The 27027-nt window shown below is 41.5% G+C and overlaps 1 protein-coding gene and 1 non-coding gene across 2 annotated transcripts in view; both read left to right on the top strand.

Annotated features, from left to right (window-relative positions):
* The window catches only part of RAB7A (RAB7A, member RAS oncogene family), a 79389-nt gene that overhangs the window by 7422 nt on the left and 44940 nt on the right, over window positions 1–27027 (top strand). The window lies entirely within an intron of this gene.
* On the top strand, window positions 21444–21607 carry LOC135268910 (U1 spliceosomal RNA). Its single transcript, XR_010337253.1, has one exon. It is a non-coding gene; the product is annotated as a U1 spliceosomal RNA (small nuclear RNA).

Genomic DNA, 27027 nt, shown 5'->3' with positions numbered 1-27027 from the left:
ACCATCCTGGCCAACATGGTGAAACCCCATCTCTACTAGAAATACAAAAATTAGCTGGGCGTGGTGGCGTGCGCCTGTAATCCCAGCTACTCAGGAGGCTGAGGCAGGAGAATTGCTTGAACCCGGGAGGTGGAGGTTGCAGTGAGCCGAGATCCCGCCACTGTACTCCATCCAGCCTGGCGCCTGGCCACAGAGCAAGACTATCTAAAAAAAAAAAAAAGAATAATCTGTGGTGTATGAATCTAGCCATAGTAGACAGTGCTTTCATTCAAACTTCTTTTTTTTGGTCAGACACTTGAACCCTTAAAATACCACATTCTTTCATACATATGTTAGAAATAGGTCTGTTTTGCCTATTCTGACTGACCTTTCAGATACTAGCAGGCCTTTGACCACCAGCTTTTTGGCTGTGTACTTTTCAGCTTTGTGTATCCACTATAGACCTTAGTTTGATTGAAATAATATATGACTTTGCCTCTCTTCCAACTCTAAACCACTTGAGGACAGGGATGAATCACTATTCTAATCTTGAAATATTACTAAACTTTTGTTTAAAATTTTTCCAGTTCTAACTTTGCAGAGTAAGTTATTGTTTATAGCATGCAAGTTATGCTTCTGTGTCAGTGGTTAATATATGTAGCTTTCCTGAATGATGAACTATGTGTTCTGTGTTCATTTAACAGATTTTTCTTCTCTACTTTAAGAAAACACTGTTGGCCCCTGTGGGGAATTATTCAGGAATAATTGTAAACACAGTGTGGATGAGACTCATTTATTTAAAGAAAATGCTGGAGTTGTTCAGTTCTGGGGTGGTGAGGGACATGTTGAGTGGAATTTTTTTTTTTTTTTTTTTTGAGACAGAGTTTCGCTCTTCTTACCCAGGAAGGAGTGCAATGGTGTGATCTTGGCTCACCACAACCTCTGCCTCCTGGGTTCAGGCAATTCTCCTGCCTCAGCCTCCTGCTTAGCTGGGATTACAGGCACGCACCACCATGCCCAGCTAATTTTTTGTATTTTTTTTTTTTTTTTAGTAGAGATGGGGTTTCACCATGTTGACCAGGATGGTCTTGATCTCTTGACCTTGTGATCCACCCGCCTCAGCCTCCAAAGTGCTGGGATTACAGGCGTGAGCCACCGCGCCCAGCCCTGTTGAGTGGATTTTTAAATAAAAGGGTAGGCAGGTGAGAGTTGGGAAACCATTATAGTTGGAAGGAATGGCATAAGTCAGTGAATGGATGTAGGGATTGCAGTAGCTCTAAACTGAGAGTGGTTATATGTATGGGAACCAGATCCTAGTAGGGAGGGCAGGCACTGTAATGCTATGTTGGAGGATTTAAGTTCAACCAAGTGGCACTTCATTCCATAATGCTGGAATAGGCAAGGCATAATCTCACTTGAACCTCCAGTTAAGGATGAGGAATGGCTTTGATGTTGTAATTTGTCCAAAGAAACCATACATTAAGAACTTAGCAGCCCAGGACTGAAATACAAGTGTTGTGCCTAAACTTTCAGAGTGTTGCTTCCTCAGAAGTGGCTTTGATGAAAAGTTAAACATGGGAGCTGGTTAGAGGGGGTGGGATAGAGGAAGAGAGCAGTTCATTTAGTTTTCCTCTTTAGCCAGCCTATTTGCTCCCCTTAGCAATTTATGGGCAGTCTGTTTTACTGGTTTAGTGCCTGAGATAATCTAGGGTTGATAACAAAAGCTTTCAGCTATTGAAAATAGTTCTTATGTAACTGTCTGTTTTACTAGCTATCTGCTTTCCAGTTTGTCTTAACAAAAAGAAGAAAAGGCACAAGTCATCCTGGTCTCTCATTAGAGACTAAACTTTTGGTTTAGTACCTGGGTTTAGAAAGCTTGATAACAGTGGTACATCTTATCGAAGAATCTGCTGCTCTAGAAGCAAAGTTCTCTTCACAAGAATTGCCTTCCAAGGGACTTGCTTCTTTGTGTAAGTTGCCTTTGCTTTTTCCCTCCCAGCAGGAATGCAATACTCAGAACAAAGTACATAAACAATGTATTTACATTTCGTAGAGGTTGTTACCTTGTTGAAGCTTCACAAATGTGTAAGCAGCATTTGCTTTGTCATTTTTTTTTCAGATGAGGAAATGGACCAAAAGGTCATGGTCGTATCTTGGAGCCACTGTGTTAGTGGGACTGGGAGTAGCATCCAGTATTCTAAGTTAACATAATTCTTTAATAATGGCAAAAGAATAATGGCATCTTCTGTGGAAGAACAGCCTTTGTAAATTTTATCGTTCAGTTTTATATAAATGTTTTAAAAAGAGGGAAGATCAGACTAGTCTGTTTCTTTTGAAATATAAATTTTCAGGTGGTAAATCTTCAAGCAGTATCAGAATAAGCTAGGTTATGCTGTAGTAGCTAATAACCTCAAAGTGGTCAAAAAGAGCATAGATTTTCTAGAGGCTCTGCATCATTCTTACTCCGGCCGAAAGAGCAGCCGTGATAGGAATATTGCTGGCTGTCTTGGCAAAGGGAAAAAGATTGGAGGCTCTTGTTCCTACAGTTAAATTCCAGCACAGGAATGACACATTATTTCATGTTACTTTTGCTTACAGTTCATTGGCCAAAATGAGTCACACCACACAAGGAATCAATTGTGAATGTGTGGACTTGGAAGTCACGGAGTAGGAAATATTTGGGAAATAGCACTAGTATCTTACTTGGCTTATAATGTGTAATAGCTATTGGCAGAAATAACTGTCATATGTAGATTCTCTTTCTACAAATCAGCTGGTTATTTAAATGCTAATAAGAGCTTTGTTATAGATACTGGGTTGCCCATCTTTACTCACTAATCACCTTCCTGTCCTAAGAAACTTGCTTTTTTTTTTTGAGATAGAATCTCGCTCTGTCACCCAGGCTGAATACAGTGATGGTGCAACCCCAGCTCACTGCAGCCTCTGCCTTCCAGGCTGAAGTGATCCTCCCACCTTAGCCTCCCAAATAGCTGGGACTAGAGGCGTGCACCACCATGCACCAGCTAATTTTTTATGTTTTTGATAGAGGTGGGATTTTACCATGTTGCCCAGGCTGATCTTGAACTCCTGAGCTCAAGCGATCCTCTCCTCTCAGCCTCCCAAAGTGCTAGAATTACATGTGTGAGAAATCTATCTTTCTCTCTTTTTTTTTTTTCTTGAGACAGGGTCTCACTCTGTCACCTGGGCTAGAGTGCATTGGTGCTATCATGGCTCACTGCAGCTATGACTTCCCAGGCTTAGGTGATCCTCTCATCTCAACCTCCCCAGTAGCTGGGACTACAGGCACATGCTACTACATCTGGCTAATTTTTTGTATTTTTCTTTTTCTTAGAAATGGAGTTTCACCAAGTTGCCCAGGCTGATCTCAAACTCCAGGGCTCCAGCGATCCTCCTACTTTGGCCTCCCAAAGTGCTAGGATTACAGGAGTGAACCACCATGCCCAGCTTTCCCCTGTCTTTAGAACCCTCCCCTTTAATGATTTGTTCTTTATTTTATATTTTAATTTTTTGAGATGAGGTCTCACTGTTGCCCAGGCTGGAGTATAGTAGCCTGAACACAACTCACTACAGCCTCGAGCTCAAGTGATCCTCCTGCCTCAGTGTCCTAAGTAGTTGGGCTCATAGTTGTGTGTCACTATGCCCAGCTAATTATTATTATTTTATTATATTTATTTATTTATTTATTTGAGACAGAGTCTCACTCTGTCGAGCAGGCTGGAGTGCAATGGCGCGATCTCGGCTCACTGCAACCTCCGCCTCCCGGGTTCAAGCGGATTTTCCCACCTCAGCCTTCCAGGTAGCTGGGATTACAGGTGCATGCCACCACGCCTGGCTAATTATTGTATTTTTAAGCAGAGACAGTGTTTTACCATGTTGGTCAGGTTGGTCTCGAACCCCTGACCTCGTGATCCGCCCGCCTCAGCCTCCTGAAGTGCTGGGATTACAGGTGTGAGTCACCATTCTGGGCCGCAAGTATTAGATTTTTAATTAGGTTCATGAAGCCTCTAAGCATTTCGTGTTTTGCTTTCTCCAGTCTTTTTTTTTTCTTCAGTATTTGAACATATATAGTCATTTCATAATCTGTAATTTAGTTGGATTTTTACTGTTAACTGTTGTCTAACTTTGACAAATTAGATTTGTCATTCCTGGTGGAAGATTATTAATGTCCAGTTCCATAGGAATTTCCCAGGTTTCACATACATTGAAAATGTTCCTTGAGGCCGGGCGCGGTGGCTCACACCTGTAATCCTAGCACTTTGGGAGGCCGAAGTGGGTGGATCACCTGAGGTCAGGAGTTCAAGACCAGCCTGGCCATCATGGAGAAACCCCATCTTCAAAAAAAAAAAAAAAAAGAAAGAAAATGTTTCTTTTGCCACAAATGTTTCTTTTCTGCCTTATTTATTTTAACAGATAAAGAGGGGTTTAATTAATTTTCATGATTAAGAGTGTACCATTGGGCCAGTCTCTATTTTCAGGGATGTTGCAGACATGTTAGCAGTCTGAATTGAACAAAACAGTTGCCTGTTAAAGACAGGAAGAAAATACACTGCATCAGCAAAGTCTTCTTTTTTCCTCTTGTTGTCTTCTAAAGGCATAGCTAATCATTTCTGCATGTTGTTATATGAAACTTGTCTACATGCAGTTGTTCACCTGTTCCTGCCAAATGGCTCTCTTTTGTGACTTGCAGTACTGTGAGTTTATAAAGTCATCCTGAGTTGTAGAGTACCCATGATCTTGTGGGGAGAGGGAAGGAGGGCTGTCTCTGAGGAGGGTGGAACCTTATGGCCAGTTTTCCGTTAGCCAAGTGTGGAGGTGAGGGAGTATTGGAAAGATTTTTCCCTGTGAGAGTATATGAGTATATGAGGGAGGTAAGCATGTATTGGCCGACCCGGCAATGCACCCCCATCCCCGTACAGATGGTATATACAGTTAGTGAAAAACTTCACTTGTTCAAAGGACAAGTCAAACAGTGTATATCAAAATCTAAGAAATTAGTTTAGTTTTTCTCCTTCCCCCTGCTGTGGTAGGAACCACCACACTCTCCTATACTCGTGGAAAGGTAGTCAGCATGCAGGTACCCAGAAGATGCATTGTGCCAGATGCTATGGTAGAGAGATGCCAGAGAAGGAAGATGGTTCCTGCCCTGGAGGAATTTTTCTGGTTGGCTACCCAACATGAAGAATCACCTACCAGAGAGGATGATATAGTATGAAATAATAAGATGTGATAGTAGGCTTTTAGGACAGTTTTTCACTTTTTTGTTAATAGGCAATGGTATATGTAATAAATCCAGTTGTACAAAAGGAAATTTTGAAAACAAGTGCCACCTCAATTCCTGCCTACTTAGGGACAATATTGAACCCTACAGAATTGCTGTTTTTTGACCTACAAAACGACAGTTTTTAATTAAAAATTTTTTTTCTCTCTTTTAAAAGTATGTAAATGCAGCTGTATTTGGAAAAAATGAGCTTTATACAATAATACATGTAAAGTGAGTATAACTTATTTAGTACCCCACTTTAAAAAGTATGTAAGTACAGTTTAGAATGTTCAGCCAGGTATAGTGGCTCATGCTTGTAATCCCAGCATTTTGGGAGGCCAAGGCCAGAGTGTTGCTTGAACCCAGGAGTTCAAGACCAGACTGGGCATCCTGGGGAGATCCTGTCTCTACAGAAAAAAAAAAAAATTAACTGATTGTGGTGGCACATGCCTATAGTCCCACTAATTTGGGAGGCTTAGGTGGCAGGATTGCTCGAGTCTGGAAGGTTGAGACTGGAATAAGCCATGATTGTGCCACTGCACTCCAGCCTTAGTGACAGAGTGAAACTCTGTCTCAGAAAAAAACAAATGTTTTTTAATATTACATGTATGTCTCTGTTACTTAGAATATGTATTTTGAATTGACGTAGGGGCAGAATTTTTTTTGTCACTTGGATTTTCTCAACTGAGAGGGATATATACAGGGGAAAGAAGAATGGACCTCCACATATGTTAATGTGGCAGAACCTGGGAGGTGGGCTGTCTGGGTAAGCAGACATTCTTGGGCAAGGATTTGAGATATTGGTAGGCCTTGAAAATGAGGGGAAAGAATTGGGACCAAATACAACAAGAAAGCAAGCCTGGTATGCAATATCGATTTCATTTTAAGTGAGCTTTGTGCTCTTAAAGTATGTTACTTTTCAAGAGCCTAGGTAGGAAGTACTGTGATGTGGCAAAAAGCAGAAAGTTTTGTACTTATTTTCACATTAGCCACATTTTTGTCATGATAATTATCCATATTTACATATTTAGAAGGGAATAACAAAATGATATCTGAGGGGGATTATTCTGGTAGAAAAGATTTACACTTATTGTAAAACACAAGTATGATGTATGCAAGCCTAGTATAAGATGATAGCCATGGCTATAAAATCAAGGAAGGCAATTTGACAGACTTTTTTTTTTCCTTTTTTTTTTTGAGATGGAATTTTGCTGTCGCCCAGGTTACAGTGCAGTGGCATTATCTCGGCTCACTGCAACCTCTGCCTTTGGATTCAAGCGATTGTCCTGTCTCAGCCTCCCAAGTAGCTGGGATTACAGGCGTGTGCCACCATGCCCAGCTAATTTTTACGTTTTTAGTAGAGATGGAGTTTTGCCATGTTATCCAGGCTGTTCTCCAACTCCTGACCTCAGGTGATCCACCCAAAGTGGTGAGATTACAGGCGTGAGCCCCTGTGCCCGGCCCTGTTTGACAGACTTTGCATCTGACAGACTGCACAGGTTAGGGATGAGGGGTGGGCATGGACATGTGCAGCAGAGTCAGTGATAGAGAAGTGGAGAAGCAGGGCTGATGCTCTTGAAAAACAGGAGTAACCTTAGCTCTCTGGGCACTTCGATAGAGATCTGGGCACTTTGGGCATAGTGTGATACTCAGGTTTGTATCAACTTCTGGTAATACAGAATAGAAGTTCTTGACTTGCCCTTTTGCTGCTCATCAAAGATTATATTATATGCATGGCCATTGGATACTGAGTGGTCAGTTGCTGAAGCAGTTTTCGCTATTTTTGGCTATGTTTAGTAGAAATTGCTGATTGTTGAAACATCAATTTCCCAAGCGTTTTGAGTCCTGTCTTACTCTACTGATAAAAATGAGCTGCCTCAAAAAAGGGCATGTTTTAGAAAGAGAAGGTTAGAGAGCGTTTCCATAGTGAGAGCTAAGTTATTTTCCCTCTGTGGAGCATTCTTTGTATTCTTTCTTATATATGCTTCTCAAAAGGTGCTTCCAATAAGACAACAGAAGCTAAAATATTTCAGCAAAATATATTCAAGTTCTAATGTGTGCTGGGCACAGAGTTAGAAGTATTCACTCCAACTGTAGCTTCAGAGCACTGGGCAGTTGTTTTCAGAATAAAGACACTGGATGCAAATTTTGTGTCATGCTCTTAATCACTTCTTAATGCTGTGTTTCACTTCTGGTATTTTGAACACTGCTTAAACCCAGGATCTACTAGTTTGATATTTTGAGTCTGCTTTTACATTAGATTATCTTTATCTTCTTCTGCCACATATCAGATCCTTTCCTATTGTAGTCTTTTTTAGTCGTAAGAGATTTAAGGAAGGAGTTAGGTGGGTGACTCATCACTATCCTTTTTTATTTTTATTTTATTTTTTGGAGATACAGTCTGGCTCTGTTGCCCAGGCTGGAGTGCAGTGGCATTACCTTAGCTCACTGCAACCTCTGCCTCCCAGACTCAAGCCATTCTCCCACCTCAGCCTCCCTAGTAGCTGGGACTGAACTACAGGCATGCCTCACCATGCCCGGCTGATTTTTGTAGAGATGGGGTTTCAGCATGTTGCCCAGCCTGGTCTCAAACTCGTGAGCTCAAGTCATCCGTTTGCCTTGGCCTCCCAAAGTGCTAGGATTGTAGGCTTGAGCCCCTGCAACCTGTTGACTATCTTTTACTGCAACTAGAAAACAGATCATACCTGTATGTACAATAGAATATGCATGTGCCTGGCATTCTCTGCAAAGGGAATTAGCAGTGACTCAGGGATTGAATGTGTTTGATTGAGGTCTAAAAATTGGACTGGGCCACTGATAATTAAATGAAGACTACAGACTGGGGTGGTGATGTCAAGCAATATGGCGAAGTAGGAAGCTCTGAGGCCTTAATCTTTCCCACCAAGTCAACCATGAGCTGGAAAGAGTGGTTGGAATCAAGTATTTTGAAACTCAGCAACTTAATTAGACACTTAAAATGACCCAAGGGAGTGATGTGTGAAGGAGAGGCTGCTGATTTTTTGTGAGTGGTGTGCTCACAGATGGACAGTTGTAGCTCTCAACAAGCAATAATCAGCAATCTCTGATCAGTGGGAGAAGCAGATTTCCAGAGTACCACAGTATAATACTCAGACTATTCTATTTCTCAACAAAATTACAAAACATAAGAAAACAGGTAAGTGTGGCCCATTCATAGGGAAAAAATATTGACAGACACCATCCCTGAGGAAGCCCAGACATTGGAATTGCTAGCCAAAGACAATGAAGTAACTATCAGCAATATGCTCAGTGGACTAAAGGAAACCATGGACAAAGAAGAACTAAAGGAGAGCAGAAGTACAGTCTATGAACAAAATGAAGAAAGAGGCTTGGTATAGTGGCTCACACCTATAATGCCAGCATTTTGGGAGGCCAAGGTGGGAGGATCGCTTGAGCCTAGGCGTTCAAGATCAGCCTGCTCAACGTGACAAAATTCTCTCTCTTAAAAAAAAAAAAAAATTTGGCTGGGCGTGGTGACACATGCTTATGCCTGTAGTCCAGCTACTCGGGAGGCTAGAGTGGGAAGGTCACTTGAGCCCTGGGGTTGGAGGCTGCATTGAGGTATGATCACATCACTTCACTCCAAGCTGGGTGACAGAGTGAAACCCTGTCTCAAAAAGATAGAAATTATAAAAAGGAGGCCGGGCACAGTGCCTCATGCCTGTAATCCCAGCACTTTGGGAGGCCAAGGTGGGTGGATCACCTGAGGTCAGGAGTTCGAAACTAGCCTGGCCAACATGATGAAACCCCATCTCTTTAAAAAAAAAAAAAAAAGATAAAAAGGAGCTGTACAGAAATTCTGGAGCATAAAAGTACAATAACTGAAATGAAAACTTTATTAGAAGACTTCACCAATACATGTGAGCAGACAGAAGGGCCCATACCTAGGTCAGGCCTCTTAGAGGGTCTGATCCATTTGGGAGACATTTGAAATTTACTCTCTCAGTTATTTTGAAATGTGATACGTTATTATTTGAAATATGATACTTTATTATTGACTACTGTTATAAAAAGAAAATATTACACTGGAAAGGTCACACTCCTTCAATATCCAGTTGGGAATCTCAGTAGCACAGCCAAGTGATCTGCTAAGTTGCTTTGGGGATCACACCCGTGCCACTTCTATAACTGCCAACACACAGCCTGGTTCACAAGACTTCCTTATCCTATTGTGGACCTTTTGGCCCAATTAACATAGGCCCACAGGATTTAAAGTTGCCTTTGGTCATTGTGAAAAGTTAACCAGGTAGTATCAGTGTGAGGTCACATACAGTGTGTGCGTATCTGCCCTGCGTTCGGCTCATAGCCACTTGTAGTAATTTTTTGCTGTTGGAGTCACCTCCATACTTCTCTGAAGTCACTTTTCTGTTAAATTTTACTGGTTAATTCCAAGTACTGCATGTCTACATGTTGCCTAAACTAGGGTATGCACTGCCCCAATTCTGTGCAGGGAGGGTGCAAAACAGCAAAATATTTGTGACCCATCTTTCTGGAGCTTCAGTTATACGGTAAAATTTGGAAGAAATAGTAGTTTAAGAACCACATATATATATATGTATATATATATGTATTTATATGTGTGTGTGTGTGTGTGTGTATATATATACTTTTCTTTCTTTCTTTCTTTTCTGAGACAGAGTTTTGCATTGTTGCCCAGGCTGGAATGTAGTGACACGATCTCATCTCACTGCAACCTCTGCCTCCCTGGTTCAAGCAATTCTCCCACCTCAGCCTCCTGAGTAGCTGGGATTACAGGTGTGTGCACCACCATGCCCAACTAATTTTTGTATTTTTAGCAGAGATGGGGTTTTGCTGTGTTGGCCAGGCTAGTCTCGAACTCCTGACCTCAAGTGATCCATCTGCCTCAGCCTCCCAAAGTGCTGAGTTTATAGGTGTGAGCTACCGGGCCCAGCCGAGAACCATCTTACTAAGAAAAGACAGAGAAGAGCAGGAAAGGGGAGAAGTGTTCCAGGAAACACAGTCCAGGCTCTGACGTTGCCCCAGGTGGAATGGAGGGACTCACCCCTTACTTTGGATAGGGTGCTTTTGAAGGCCACAGGGGTGGCGTGTGCCTGTAATCCCAGTTGCCCTCTTGACTTGAATCCCATGCAGAGACTTCGTTGGCAGTTTGTACACACCCATCCTCTGCTGGTTGAGTCCTCTGAGCTGGGTGCGCTGGACATACAGCAACATGGACTTCTTGACCAGCTCCCCCGGCAGCTATTTAAGTCCATGCCTGGCTGACCTGCCATGCCATGTTGTCAGGATCCATGGAGCTCAGGATCTTGTTGCTTTCCATTCTAAATGCAAGGAGACATTTGAAATAGGCTCAGATATTCTGAAATGTCCAAATGTACATTATTATTGACTGTAGTCACCCTGCTATGCAGTAGATCTCAAAACTTACTCTTATTCAAAACATTTTACCCTTTGATAAACAACCCTACATTATTTCTCTCTCCCACTACCCCAGACTCTGTTCACCATTAATCTACTCTCTTATTTCTGTGGCTCAGCTGTTTATTTTTAGCTTTTAAATTTTTCTTTAATTTTTAGAGACAGGGTTTTGCTCTGTTACCCAGGCTAGAGTGCAGTGGCTTGATCATAGCTCACTGCAGCCTTGGACTTCTCCAGCAGCAGTGAGGGAAACCCAGAAGTCACCTGTCCCCAACGATAATCTTGGGAATCAAGTCCCTCTGTGCTGCATGACCAGATGTTGTGACCTGAGCCTCTCCCCTATGGCAAGTGCCAGGCCCAGTAGGGGCCACGAGGAGGTTTGTCAGTTTCATCTTAAGAATACTTTGCTGACCTGGCACAGTGGCTCATGCCTGTAATCTCACCACTTCGGGGAGGCTGAGGCAGGCAGATTATTTGAGGTCAGGAGTTCAAAACCAGCTTGGCCAACATGGTGAAACCCTGTCTCTACTAAATAAAAAAAATTAGTGTGGTGGCACATGCCTATAATCCTAGCTACTTGGGAGGCTGAAGCAGGAGAATTGCTTGAGCCCAGGAGGTGGAGGTTGCAGTGAGTGGAGGGGGCTGTGTTAGTATTGGTCTCATTTTCAGGGAGAGTAAGGTACTAGCAGGCATGGGTGGCTTTTCCAGTGGTCTTCTGCCCTGTTCTTCTAGCCTGCTGACTTATAGAGGTAACCAAGGTAAAGGTGGGAAAGGCAGGCTAGCTTAGACTCCTCCTCTTTTGGTAGACGGGATGTGGGCTAAGCTTTGGGGAATGGGGAAGAATTGGTGGGACCCCCCCAGAAGGCGAGGGCTGCACTCTGAACCTTCCTCTAGTTTCCTATACAACAGGACTAGGTGTGTGGCCATGGCGTAGTCATATTTTTTTCCCCAACAAGGACTCCTGGATGTGGTCAAGAATTAGAGGATGCATGGAAACACCTGGATGTCCAGGCAAAAGTCTGCTGCAGGGGTGGGGCTTTCATGGAGAACCTTTGCTAGTGGGAATGGAGCCCCCACACAGAGTTCTCCACTGGGGCACCACCTAGTGGAGCTGTGAGAAGAGGGCCACCATCTTCCAGACCCCAGATTCGTAGATGCACCATCAGCTTGCACCATGTACCTGGAAAAGCTGCAGACACAACACCAGCCTATGAAAGCAGCCAGGAGGGAGGCTGTTCTCTGCACAGCCACTGGGGTAGAGCTGCCCAAGACCATGGGAACCCACCTCATGCTTTAGCGTGACTTGGATGTGAGACATGGAGTCAAAGGGAGATCATTTTGGAGATGTGAGAGTTTAATGCCCTGCTGGATTTCAGACTTGCATGGGGGCGTATAGCTCCTTTGTTTTGACCAACTTCTGTCATTTGGAATGGCTGTATTTACCCAATTCCTTTACCCCCATTGTAGCTAGGAAGTAACTAACTAACTTTTGGTTTTACAGGCTCATAGGCAGAAGAGGCTTGCCTTGTCTCAGATGAGACATTGGACTGTAGACTTTTGTGTTAATGCTGAAAAGAGTTAAGACTTTGGGGGACTGTTGGGAAGGCATGATTTTTTTTAAAATGTGAGAACATGAGATTTGGGAGGGGCCGGGGTGGAATGATATGATTTGGCTATGTCCCCATCCAAATCTCATTTTGAATTCTCATTGGTTATGGGAGGGACCTGGTGGGAGGTAATTGAATCATGGGTACAGATCTTTTCCCGTGCTGTTCTCAAGATAGTAAGTCTCACGAGATCTGATGGTTACAAAAAGGGGAGTTTCCCTGCACAAGTGTTCCTCTCTTTGCCTGCCACCATACATGTAATATGTGACTTGCTCCTCTTTGCCTCTGCCATGCATGATTGTGAGGCTTCCCCAACCACATGGAATTGTAAGTCCAATTAAATTTCTTTTGTAAATTGCCGAGTCTTGGGTATGTCTTTATCAACAGCATAAAAACAGGCTAATACAGTAACCTCCTAGCTATACTAAACTATATATCCTAAGAATGCTAACCAATAATACTGGTGCTACAAACTATGCTAATTAATGAACATAATACTAACAATACTAACTGTATACTGACTACACTAACAATGCTAACCAACAATACTAATATGCTAACCAACAACATTAACTAAATAAAAAATGAAAAAATGAGAAAAACAACAAAGGAAATGGAAGAAAAATGGGAAGAAGATAAAATAATTTAAAAAGTGGGAAAAAAGTAAAGAAGGATGAGTAAAAGAACAAAGAATAAGAAAAAGGAAATTTTAAAAATGACAAAAAAAAGGACGAAAGTAAAGGAAAGATAAGATAAAAGAGAAGAAATGCACTTGGGAGGAAACAAGCTAATTGTGGTCTATGTTTGTCAGGTCACCAAAAATCAGTTTACTGGGCTGTGCACACCAAAAACTTAGGTCCAGCCAAGTGCTTATTTAGGTGTTTGTAATTCTAGAACAATGGCTCCTTATAATATCAGAGCAAGAAATGGGCCAGTCATAGCTGTGGATAATCCATAGTAGTTTTCTCACTTTTTGTCTCAATAACCTTTTTCTATTTTTTTTTTTTTTTTTAAGAAGTGCTTATTTTTTAGGTGGGTTATAGAGATTGAATATAGATATACATCAGAAACCTGAAGTATGCCACAACAACCTTTTTCATTTCTAAGTTCAAAATCTGTAAATACCTTTTGGCTTTTAAACATGTCATAATGTGTACACTCAATATTCAATACCTTTTTCTTTGAACTCTGAATATTTGGTCTCAAAATGATGCTACAAATTAACTAACATCATGATATCATAAGGAATTGTTCTATTGCATAAGAAACGATCGTGTGCATTATTAACATCTGTAGAATGAAGAGGAGGATATCTTTTATCATAATTTCAGAAGATCATCATCAGATTTCTCGTCAGAACCTTTGAGAACACAAGTTAGTAGGTTGATGTATTCAGTTGTTGATGGAAGAAAACTGTCAATTATGAATTGTATATCCAGCAAAACTGAAATCCTGTCATATGCAGCAACATGGTTGAAACTGGAGGCCATTATGTGAAATGAAATTAGCCAAGCATGGAAAAACAAATATCGCATGTTCTCACTCCTATGTCAGAGCTAAAAAGTAGATCATATTGGTGGGGAAGCGGATAGAGGATGAAGGGGGGAAAAAAAGAATATAAATGTATTTGTTACCCCAAACTGTATACTTAAATATGATAAAGATAGTAAATTTCATGCGTGTGTGTGTGTTAAACCGCAATAAAAAATATTTTTAAAAAAAATGAGGGTGGAATTAAAACATTCATTCCCAGATATCTTAGTCTTTTTGTGCTGCTGTAACAAAATACCTTAAGACTGGATAATTTATAAAAAACAGAAGTTTGTTTCCCACAGTTCTGAAGGTTGGGAAGTCCAAAATCAAGGCTCCAGTAGATAATGGTGTTTGATAAGTGTTTGCCCTCTGCTTCCAAGATGTTCCCTTGTTTTTTCTGTGTTCTCACTTGGCAGAAGGAAAGAACTTGCTTCCTTGAGTTCTTATATAAAGTCATTAATCCTATCCATAAGGGTGGCTGAATCATCTCTTGAAAGCTCCATCTCTTTATTTTTTTATTTTTTGTAGAGATGGAGTCTTACTGTATCACCCAGGCTGGTCTCAAATTCCTGGGCTCAAATGATCCTCCTGCCTGTACCTCCCAAAAGTGCCGTGGTTACAGGTGTGAGCCCCACTTCTTAATCCTGTTGCATTGGGGATTAAGTTTCAAGATGAATTTTGGAGGAACACAAACACTAAAACTGCAGCACCAGATGATCAAAAGCTTAAAAGAGTTTGTTAACACTAGATCTCCCTTCATGTAAGAAGTCATAAAAGTTGAAAGGACATTAGACAGGAAAACAAATCTGAATGAAGATACAATCATGTCTGATAAAGGTAAATACATGAAAAATTATAAAAGCTAGTACTATTTGTTTTCTACATGATTTAAGAGACTAATGTATCAAGTTATTAGTCTGTGTTTTGAACACAGCACATAGAGATGTAATTTTGTAGCATTAATGGCTGAAAGATGGTGGGGTTGCAGCTGTGTAGGAGCAGTTTTTATGTTATTGAAGTTAAACTTGGTGTACATTCACATCAGAGTGGTATAACTTTAGGGTGTTAAATGTCACCCCCATGGTAACCACAAAGAAAATACCTGTAGGATACACACAAAAGGAAATGTAAGGGGAATTAAAATGTTTTTTCTGCAAAAATCAGCTAAACACGAAGGAAGATAATAATGCAGGAAATAGGGGACAAAACAACTGCGAGGCATATATAGAAAACAAACAGTAAAACCAAAAGTTCTGCCTTATCAATGTTTACTTTAAATGTAAATAGCTTAAACCCTGTAGTCCAAAGACAGATTGGCAGAATGGATAGAAAAGACTACAGACTGATCCAGCATGCTGCCTATAAGAGACTCATTTTAGATCAAAGACAAAAAAATGTAATGTGTAAGGATGGAAAAAGATACTCTTTTCATATAGTAACCAAAAGAGATCAGGGTTGCTACACTAATATCAGACAAAATATACTTTAAATAAAAAAAGTTTGCAAGAGACAAACAAGGACATAATATAATAAAAGGTTTAATACAGCGAAAAGACAAAACACTTACACATTTACACACCTAATAACAGACCATTCAGATATGTAAAGCATGACTGAAAGTGGAAGGGAGAAATAGTTCTACAATAGTAGTTGGGGACTTTAATGGGTAGAACAACCAGGCAGAAAATAAACGGGGAAATAGAATATAGTACTTGAACAATACAAGAAACCAACTAGGTCTTGCCGACTTACACAGGACATTCTACCCAACAATAATAGAATGCATATTCTTCTTAAGTAGACTTAGGACCTTCTCTAGGATAGACCATACATTAGGCCACAAATTAAGATTCAGTTGATTTTAAAAAATACTATACCAAGTATTTTCTTTGACCAAAATGGGATGAAGTGAGAAATTAGTAACAGAGGAAAACTGGAAACTTTGTGTAAATTAAGTAACACCCTCTTCATGAACCAGTGGGTCAAAGGAGAACTCACAAGGGCAATTAGAAAAGAAAAAAAGGATTAGAAACAATTTAACAGAAAGAAAATACAACATTGCAAAACCTATGAGATGCCACAAAAGCAGTGTTGAAGAGGAAATTTATAGCTATAAGTGCCTTCATTAAAAAAGGAGGAAGACCTCAAATCACCAATCTAATTTTATAAAAAAGATTGTACTCCAGCCTGGGCAACAGAGCAAGGTATCTACTTCGTTAAGGTATAAAATTGGTGATTTGAGGTCTTCCTTCTCTTTTAATGAAGGCACTTATAGCTATAAAAAAGAAGGAAGACCTCAAATCACCAATTTTATACCTTAACAAAGTAGAAAACAGTAAACCCAAAGCTAGCAGAAAGAAGGAACTAATACAGTAGAGATAAGTAGAAAAATTCAGCAAATCCAAAAGTTCTCTGGAAAGACTAACAGAATTGACAATCTCTTACCTAGATGGACTAGGCTGGAGATGAGAAACCCAATTCATAACCACCTTTGTTTGTTAAGTTCTTGGGACTGTACTCTTTCCACTTTGGACGATGCCGTCTCCTCAGCCTTGAAAGTGATATGATTTTATATGTAGGGAACTCTGAAATTTTCTCACACACAAAACACTTTTGGACCTGCTAAACTAATTCAGCAAAGTTGTAGGATATAGAATCAACAAAAGTTCTATTTCTGTAACACTAACAACAATCTGAAAAGGAAATTAAGAAAGCAGTTATATTTACAATATCATGGAAAAGAATAAAATAGGAATAAATTAGGTAGGAGCAAGATTTGTGTAGAAAACTACAAAACATTTCACAAAGAAAGTAAATACTTTAATAAATGGAAAGGTAACTTTTGTTCATACATTTAAAAACTTACTATTGTTAAGATCACATTACTCCCCAAAGTAAGAAATTCAGTGCAGTTCTTATTAAAATATCAATGATGGTTTTGCAGAAAATAGAAAAATCTATCCTAACATTGATACAGAAAATCATGGGATCCTCAGGAGCCAAAATAATCTTGAGAACACACAACCAAGTTGGAGGTCTTACACTTACTGATTTCAAAATTTACTACAAAGCTACACCAATGAAAACAGTGTGGTAATGGCAGAGGTTCAGATTTGGACTGTTGGGGTTTTTCACCTTAGTATTCAGTATCTTTTTTTTTTTTCCATCAGTTATCATTAGTTTATTATAAAAGAGAGATACGGAAATTATTTACATGATGAAAGATTTCAGAACTTCAGTGGAATGGGCAGCTTCACATTGATGCCATTTCAATAGTGACTTATTTCAGTCTACATAGTTTCCAAGAATGTCACCATCTCTAAATAGGAAATAATCCTTGTCATCTAGAACTACTTTGGTGCCTCCATATTCTGGGAGAAGAACTTTATCTCCAACTTTCACGCTAACTGGTTGAATCTCTCCACCCTTTCCTTTAGAACCCGATCCAACAGCGACTACTGTTGCTTGCAACACTTTTCTTGAGATTTTTCTGGAAGCATAATGCCTCCTTTGGTTACAGTTTCAGCAGCACTCCTTTCAACCAATACTCAGTCAAAGAGTGGGAGAAACTTTCTAAACGCCTGTCCTGCCATGACTCCCTCAGCCTCAGACTCGTACTCTGCTCTGGCGCCCAGTATCTTTTTTTGAGACAGAGTTGTGCTCTGTCACTTATGCTGGAGTGCAGTGGCATGATCTTGGCTCACTGCAACCTCCACCTCCCAGGTTCAAACAATTTTCGTGCTTTAGCCTCCCAAGTAACTGGGACTGCATGCCACTATGCCCAGCTCATTTTTGTATTTTTTAGTAGAGATGGAGTTTCACCATATTGTCTAGGCTGGTCTTGAATCCCTGGCGTCAGGTGATCCGCCCGCCTCTGCCTCCCAAAGTGCTGGGATTACAAGTGTGAGCCACCGCACTTGGCCCAATTCCACTCTTGTGCATCCATCACCACTGTCTTATTTCCAGAACCTTTCCTCATACCAACCAGAGACTATACAAATTAAGCAGTTATTCTCCATTTTTTTCTCCCCCAGCCATACTTGATAGAACACGAATATCAAATAAGTGCTGTGGAGAACAGTAACACAGGGTAAAGTGGAAGCGTGCTATTTTGTGTAGGATGGTCAGGGAAAGCTGGCATTTGAGCCACTGATGGTGCAGGAGAGAGAACAAGTGTGATATTGAGGCCAGGTATGTTTAGCAGGTTGAAAGCAAAGCTACAAGTGCAGGAGAGGCAGAGGCATGAGATGAATGTTTTATATTTTATTTTTAATTAAAAACAAGTTTTTTTTTTTTTGGAGACCGAGTCTTACTCTGTCGCCCAGGCTGGAGTACATTGGCACAATCTCAGCTCACTGCAACCTGTCTCCTGGGCTAAAGCTGTTTCTCCTGCCTTAGCCTTCTGAGTAATTGGGACTGCAGGTGCCCACCAGCATGCCCAGCTCATTTTTGTATTTTTAGAAGAGATGTGGCTTTACCATGTTGGCCTGCTGGTCTTGAACTCCTGATGTCAAGTGATCCACCCACCTCAGTCTCCCAGAGTGCTTGGTATTACAGGCATGAGCCACTGTGCCTGGCCTAAAAACAATATTAAAAAAGAAAAAAATAGAGACAAGGTCTTTCTATGTTGACTAGGCGGGTCTCTAACTCTTGAGCTTAAGCGATCTTCCCACCTTAGCCTCCCAAAGTGCTGGAATTACACTTGTGAGCCACTGCGTCCAGTCTATTTTATTTTTTATATTTTTGGAGTCAGGGTCTTGCTCTGTTGCCCAGGCTGGAGTACAGTGGTGCAATTGTAGCTCACTGTAACTTCAAAGTCCTGGGCCCAAGCGATCTTCTCACCTGGGCTTCCCAAATCACTGGGATTTTACACCTGGCTAATTTTTAAATTTTTTTGTAGAGACAGGGTCTCACTTTATTGCTCAGGCTGGTTTTGAATTCCCAACCTGAAATGATCTTCCTGCCCTGGCCTGTCAAATTCCTGGGCTTACAGGTGTGAGCCACTACCCCAGGGTTTTTTTTTTTTTTTTGAGACAGAGTTGTCTTGTTCTGTAGCCAGGTACCAGGCTAGAGTGCAGTGGCACGATCTCAGCTCACTGCAACCTCTGCCTCCTGGGTTCAAGCAATTCTCCTGCCTCTGCCTCCCGAATAACTAGGACTATAGGCGCGTGCCACCATGCCTAACTAATTTTTGTATTTTTTAGTAGATGGGGGTTTCACCATGTTGGCCAGGATGGTTTTGATCTCTTGACCTCATGATCCGCCTACCTCAGCCTCCCAAAGTGCTGGGATTACAGGCATGAGCCACTGCACCCAGCCAGGTTTGGTTTTTTAAATTTTGCTTGTTTGTAGTGACATTCATCAAGAATGAGTGACTTTAAAACAACAACGAAAAATATTTAGGGATTTTTACTCTTGGGCAGGTATGCTTCTGTCTCTCAGCATTTATCAGATAAAAGGGGTTGGAGTAAATCAGTGATGTTTTGTTTGTGGATAGAACTCTTGAGGGTTCCCTGAACATGATCCTTTGGTAGCATTGGATTGCTCTTGGCCATCCCATGAATAGCTGTATTTTATCTGTTTTTTACTTAAGATTTCATATATGAGTTCATTTGAAATGTTACTGTTGCCACAAAGAAACAAAATCCCTGGCTCAGAGTTTTAAGGGGACTTGTAGTTCTAATGTTCCTCAGGCTTTAGTTAAGTAGTAAACAAACTACAGGTTGTTTTAAGTTCAGTAAAGATCTTGAACCTACAGCCCCTGTGTTTTACAAATGAGGAAATTAAGATCAGTATCTTCTGTTTAATTTCTTTTTTTCAAAGAAGCCAAATGTATCATAAGCTGATAGGTCTCTGGCCATGAAATAGGGTTTCAGTTATATTGAGATTGTTGAGTAACTATGGGGAAACTGAGAGTTTACATTTTAAAGCAAATGTGTTAACCTAAGAGGAATAAAATTAAGTAAACCATGTGTTAGCTCCTCGTAGTGTGGCGGGAATTCAGTATTATGGTGGAAAAGCCCCAGGAGTTTAACGTGGTAGGTAATGAAGGTTTATGTTAATTCTTTTCCATGATTATCTTGGTCGCTGTGTGTTGTCATCTCAGGTTACTTTCTAGCTGTGACTACCTAAAAGTTGTCTGAGGGAGGCTGTGCACTGGGTGATCTTGTGAGGCAGGTGGACGTCTATTCTGCCAAGATCTTGTGGGCTCAGTTTGAGAATGGGTTTTAAGTTTTAGTCACTTTACGCCTCCTTTGCAGGAATGTAGCTTTTGAAATAGAAGCAAAGTGTTGCAAAACCTTTGACATTGTATTCTTTAGCACTTCCTCCTCAGCCTGAAGATCTCAGCTTTTGCTTGGGCATTACAACACCCCATGATACCTGAACCTCAAGTGAGCTCTGTTAGCTTTTCATATTTGCCCGTGTATAATGGGGACTTTTATGAGTCAATTTGACTGGGCCTCAGGTGCCCAGATATTTGGCTAAACATTATTCTGGGTGTGTCTGTGAGGGTGTTCTGGATGAGATGGACATTTGACTTGGTAGACTGAGTGAAGGTGACTGCCCTCCCCAGCATGGGTGAAGAGGAGAGGCTGAGCAGGAGAGCAGGAGGCTGAGCAGGAGAGTGTTCCTTTCTCTGCCTGATGGTGCTTGAGATGGGGCATAGGTGTTCTTTGGCCTCTGGACTCCAGGCTCCAACTAGAGTTTAACACTGTTAGCTCTCCTGATTCTCAGACCTCCCGACTGCAGGTTATGGGACTTCTCAGCCTGCATAATCTTGTGAACCAATTTCTTTGTAATAACTCTATGAGTAATCTGTTGGTTCTGTTTCTCTGGAGAGCCCAAGTACTCCAGCAGTAATAGTCACTTTTTCCTAGAGATAGGTTTTATCTTGGAGGATCCTTCTGTTGATCCTTCCCATATCTCTGTTTCACAAACACTTCCTGCAATGTAGAGTGCTAATAACTGGTTTGTGAGTACCTCCCAGATATACTGGGATGAGCAAAAAGGTCAGTGCCATCACCTAACAGGCTGTTGATTGTCAAGCCTTTGTATAGAAGCAAGGAAATTCATCTAGCAACCATAACAGAGGCAAAGCCTAGAAGTGAAAGATGAGTAGATTTTTGGCTAGCAAGAGCTACAGAAAAACACTCAGCCTCTAGCTTAAACTGAGGTATAAACATATGGAACTAGTGTAGACCTTGAAATCTTTTCTGCTCGAATCCTCTTGGTAGGGAGACCTAGGCAAAATCTTGTCATTTCCACTGACAGTCCCATAGCAACTTCAGTTAAGGTATAGACCTATATAAAGTGTTTTATCCCTTAAAAGGCATCATCACCTATTTCCCTGTGGAATTCTCCTTACAACCCTAAGAGGTGGAGAGGAAGCCTTTCTTACAGATAAGGATGGAAATCGTGCAGATGCACAAATTTGTTTATAAAGCAAAGTAGAAACCAGAGTACCAAGGGGTCAGATTTTTCCAGCCCCCAAATCCTTGGCATAAGTGTACAAAAAGTAAGCACAGCTATTCTAGGGTTTTCTTAGCCTGCCTCCTCTCCATGTTAAAATTCTGGCCTTTATTCTGTCCTTTGAAGATTATCTCTCTATACTTACCTGGCAGAGGAGATACCATGATCACGAAGGTGGTTTTCCCAGGACGAGGCTTATCCATCGCACTCCGGATGTGCTGACCCCTGCGACTTCCCCAAATGTGGGAAACTCGACTGCATAATTTGTGGTAGTGGGGGACTGCGTTTGCGCTTTCTCCTGGTAAAAGAAAAAAAAAAGAAGATTATCTCTACCCAGTTGAGGATTCAACATCTAGATACCCTCTTTGAGAAGCATTATTTAAGCCCTCATATAATGTTGGGTTAGATTCCTGATCACCTCCAGCCCCTTATTTTGTGTTGAGAGTTTGTTTTGATTACAAAGTCATATATACTCATTGTTTTAAAACTTAAAATATGACAAACCATAGTCAAAGTCTTCTATACCCCTACATCCTACTCGGAGGAAGAAGTCTTGGCTATGCCTATGACATCACACATATATTACCATTTTCCTGTCTGCTTATCCAGGGTCTCCTTAAACCACGCTTGAAGTAGGGAGACTATCTTAGTCATTTTTGCATCTCTAGCAGTTGGGTTGGTGCATATATTTGGGAAATGAATCTGTGCTAAGGTCACCAGCCTCTGAACAGGCCTTATATACCAAGGTCTGTGTCCAGATTGGCATGACCTTTGAGTTAACGGTCCTTTATTTAGATCTTCAGGACTGAGTTCTCTGCCACAGATTTGCCTTCTGGAAAAAGGTACCTCTCCTCTGGAGCAGCAACTGTCAGCCTATAAATCCTGTTTTGAAAGTTGGAATTTTAGTTAAATTACAGGAACAGAGTGTGATTGTATACAACTTAATTAACATATTGAAATAGGGATCTGAACAAGACTATTTTAGGCATTGCTGAAAAGCAGCTGAGCATTTAATGTTTTCATTTATGTTTATGCCTGCCAAACTGTGGCACCAGCCCCACCAAGATGTCTGTGGTGCACTTATTTGCAGAAGGTGTGGAGGCTTTGCATTTCCTCCCCCTGGACTTGGCACCATATTTGCATGTTTTGCCAGTTATCTTAAAGTGGGATTTTTTTTTTTTTTTGAGACTGAGTCTTGCTCTGTTGCCTGACTGGAGTGCAGTGGGGTGATCTTGGTTCACTGCAACCTCCACCTCCTGGATTCAAGCAATTCTTCTGCCTCAGCATCCCAAGTAGCTGGGACTACAGGCGTGCGCCAATGTGCCCAGCTGATTTTTTGTATAGCAGAGACGAGGTTTCACCATGTTAGCCAGGATGGTCTTGATCTCCTGACCTCATGATCCGTCCGCCTGGGCCTCCCAAAGTGCCGAGATTACAGGCATGAGCCACTGCTCCTAGCCTTAAAGTGGGATTTTAAATCTATTGTAAAACAAAAATAAACTTCATGGTACTTAATGCCACTGAAGTATGCGCTTAAAAATGGTGAAAGTGGTAATTGTTGTATATATTTTACCATAGTAACTTATATAGGAATACTTTCTATAACCTTATGCTAATAAATTTGAAAACCTGGAGGGGAAATTTTGCTGGCAGTGTTGAACTAAAAGTGATGGGTCAGTTTGTTCTAGGCTACAGGTACATTTTCCTGTGTGAAGATTAAAGATGAAAAAGGCTAAGGAGGAGGAACAAGGGAAAAGAAAAGTGGAAACTTTAAGGGTTTCTGCTAACTCTTCCCAAGGAATTGGAAGGAATGTTTTCTAAATGTTCCATCCCCTTTTAAGCTCTCCTCCCCAACACAGTTAACCAAGGAAATTGTTATTTATTCTTTATAATAAAACTTCTCCCCATCACAGTTTTTTTTAACCTCCTGAAGTCGTATCCGCCCCCCGCCCCGACTTCCCACCATGACCTCCAAAATGCAAGTGATTATATGAAAACCTGAAGGATTACTTAAATCGGAATGAGTATTGAGTGCCTTCTGGGAGTGGGGAATGAGGTGGGGTGACAGCATTATTGGTCAAACAAACTTGAAGTACTTTGGAAGGTTTGGTTTGGGGCATTTCTAATTGCTGAAGTTACCAGGACCCCACCCTGGTGGGGGAAGAACCTGAGGGTGGAGATTAGAAGCAGAATCTTGTTTATCTAGATTAGGATCCAATGAGAGCTTCTGCCCCAACTGTCCTGTTCAGAAAGCCCCTCTTCCTCTAATGTGGAATAGCTGTCACAGTTTATTATGAAAAAATGTCAAACATACACAAAACAAAGCGACTCAGTGTAACAGATACAATCTCCTACCTAATTTCAACAGTTAGAATTTTCTGTATTTGCTTTATCTGCTCTTTCAGTTGAGCTGCTACAAAGTAAATTAGATCTCATGATACTTCACCTGTAAATGCTCTGAAGTCCTTTTAGAATGTGGTCCCTCCTTCTCTTTTTCTGTCATTATCTTTACTTTTGGAAAGATCAAACCAGTTGTCCTAACAGAGTGTCCCACATTCTAGGTTTGTCTGGGTGCATCTTCTGAAATTTTTCTTTCTTTCTTTTTTTTTTTTGAGACAGAATCTTGGCTCTGTTGCCAGGCTGGAGTGCAGTGGCGCAATCTTGGCTCACTGCAACCTTCGCCTCCCAGGTTCAAGCAATTCTCCTGCCTCAGCCTCCTGAGCAGCTGGGACTATAGGTGTGTACCACCACACCTGGCTAATTTTTGTATTTTTAGTAGAGACAGGGTTTCACCATGTTGGCCATGATGGTCTCGATCACTTGACCTTGTGATCCGCCTACCTCGGTCTCCCAAAGTGCTGGGATTACAGGTGTGAGCCACCGTGCCTGGCCATCTTTTGATGTTTAATGTATTTCTTTATCCCCACTCTTTCTTCTGAAGTGGAAGTTAGGTCTAGAGGCTTGAGTACATTTAGCTTATATATTGTTGACAGGAATACTTCATTAGGTACCTCATAATGTCTGATTATTCCAGTATTAGAGACAGTAAGTTTAATCATGGTATTAAGGTAGTCACAGCCATATCACTGCATTGTAAAGATACTTTTCCTTCCCCTACCCCCATTCCTGTGTGATTAGGAAGTGCATGGGGTAATACTTTGGTGCCATGGGATCTTTTAGTTTCCCACCTACGGTATCATTGATAATCTTTAACTGAATCTTTCTTCATTAAGGATTGTAAAATTATTTTTTATTTCAATCATTTTAAATATATTCCTTCTGCTGGCATTCCCTGTTAGATTCCCGCCCCCGCCCCCCCCGCCCCGCTTTTCACCTGATACAGTTCCTACTTAAAAGCCAGGATACATTGTTTTCCTCTACCTACCTATTTTCAGAGTGAGGAGTTATTGTTAGAAGTATTCGTTCATCATTAATGAAATTGTTTTGTTCATCAAATTATTTCAGGAGACCAAGCTACAAGTGAGCAAAATAATCTGGGTCCGGCAGGACTACAGAGGTCAAAACAGAGGACAGATAAGAAGCTGCGAGTCGTCCCACAGAGATGGCAGGCTTCCCCCTCCTGTTTAGCAGGGCTGGAAATGAGCTCCCTGTGACTTGTCTCTGTCCTTTCCTGGTTCCTTCCAGTCACGTCAGTGTGAGTGATGAGTAGTGCAGTGACAGCCTCTACCACATACCACATTTCTGCCCTGTAATAGCTTTGCCAGCCACAACTTTAGCACTGTGCCAAAATCAGCGCCTGTTTCTACCTATTTTCTACTTTTTCTACCTCTCTTCTGCTAGCAATACTGTGTTTAACTAGAGTGACCTTCCTGTCCTTCCTCACCATCCCTGCTTCTCACACTTACATTCTTACTAATTCAACTCAAGTAATACACTTAAACACATCCTATATTGAAGAAATCCCTTAAATCTTCCATTGACCTCTTTGGGCTGTTGTCACAAAATGTCTTAGACTGGGTAATTTATAAACCACAGAAATTTATTGCCCACAGTTTGGAGGTTGAGGAAGTCCAAGATGAGGGCTCCAGTAGATGCACTGTCTGGTGAGGGTCACGCTTCTAGATGGTGCCTTTTATATGCCCTTACATGGTATAAGGTGGCTGGCTCCCTGCAGCAACTTTCCTAAGGTCCCTAATCCCATTCACAAAGTCCCTGCCCTTCCTGACTTAATCACTCCCCTACAGGCTCCACCTCTTTTTCTTTTTTGAGGCTGGAGTGCAATGGCATGATCTTGGCTCACTGCAACCTCCACCTCCCAGGTTCAAGTGATTCTCCTGCCTCAGCCTCACGAGTAGTGGGATTACAGGCGTGTGCCAGCCATGCCTGGCTAATTTTTGTGTTTTTAGTAAAGACAGAGTTTTGCCATGTTGACCAGGCTGGTGTTGAACTCCTGACCTCAGGTGATCCACCTGCCTTGGCCTCCCAAAGTGCTGGGATTACAGACCTGAACTACTGCGCCCAACCAGGCTCCACCTCTTAATACTATCGCCTTGGGCCTTAGGCTCCAACATACTGATTTTGCAGGGGCATTCACATTCAGACCAGAGCAGCCCCTCTACTTAGATGTGCACAGATGTAAAAATTAACATGAACTCTGATATGCTCCACTGAATACAGGGACTTAAATATGGCACCTTCAATATATAAAATCAGTATGTTTGCCAAATTGCATCTCTCCAGAGGACAGAATCTGAACTAGTTGTTTAACCAGTAAGTTTCAAACAGTGAAACCAAGTAAATACCAGTTATTCAGCAATAAATTAGGACACCCCAAGAAGTCCTCGGTAACCACTGTCATAGGAAACAGCAGATGGGTCTTCCACTAGAGCAGAAGGCATAAAATTGGACTACATTTATTGTATGGTTCTTTTCTGGCTTCATGATTTTAAAATCAACTACCAAGAAGATTTGAAAATAAAAATCAAAAGTCCACCATGATTTTCTGGGGGGGAAGAGAAAGCAGCTCCTGAACCAAAAATCTCTGTCTACACTAACAGAGCAGATCCCATAGGAATGGCCATATTTCTTTTCTTTATTTTTTATTTTTTATAGAGACAGTGGTTCACCTTGTTGCCCAGGTTGATCTTGAACTCCTGGACTCAAGCAATCTGCCTGCCTCAGCCTCCCAAAGTGCATGGATTACAGGCATGAGCCACTGTGCTCAGCCTGGGTCATATGTTTAACTCTTTGAGGAACTGCCAGACTGTTTTCCAAAATGGCTGTACAGCTTTACATTCCTACCAGCAATGCAGAAGGGTTCTAATTTCTCCACATGCTCGTCAGAACTCGTCTGTGTTTTTGATTCTAGGAGTCCTAGTTGGTGTGAAGTGGGTTCTCCTTTCTTTTGACCTGATACCATTTCTTGCTGCAGCCTTCATGCCTAGTGCCTGATGATGCTTCACCCTGCTGCATGTTAGCATTCAGATTTGATTTAAAATCCAAGTGGCTCAGCCCCTGCTCTGAATTGTCGCTTCAGTCAGGTGTTTGCAGCTAGTCTCCTGGGGAGTTGCTGGGTTTTAGTCACAGAATACAAGAGGGATGCTCCTTCTAGGAGCTGAGGGTTGGGAAAGTATGGTGAGGCAGGTTAAGATAGAGGAAGTCAGGTGTGGCAAGCAAACAGATAGATCTGGGCTTGTGGGACCCTCGGAAGGGATGTGGGGCCAAGCTCTTGGAGGGCCTGAGGAATTAGCTCAAGGAGCT

Source organism: Aotus nancymaae, unplaced genomic scaffold, assembly GCF_030222135.1.
Source record: "Aotus nancymaae isolate 86718 unplaced genomic scaffold, 86718_ANA_hifiasm-v0.15.2.pri h1tg000046l, whole genome shotgun sequence".
Lineage (NCBI taxonomy): Eukaryota > Metazoa > Chordata > Mammalia > Primates > Aotidae > Aotus > Aotus nancymaae.
The sequence above is the reverse complement of the archived record's forward strand: the minus strand, read 5'-3'. Positions and strand labels throughout refer to the sequence as shown.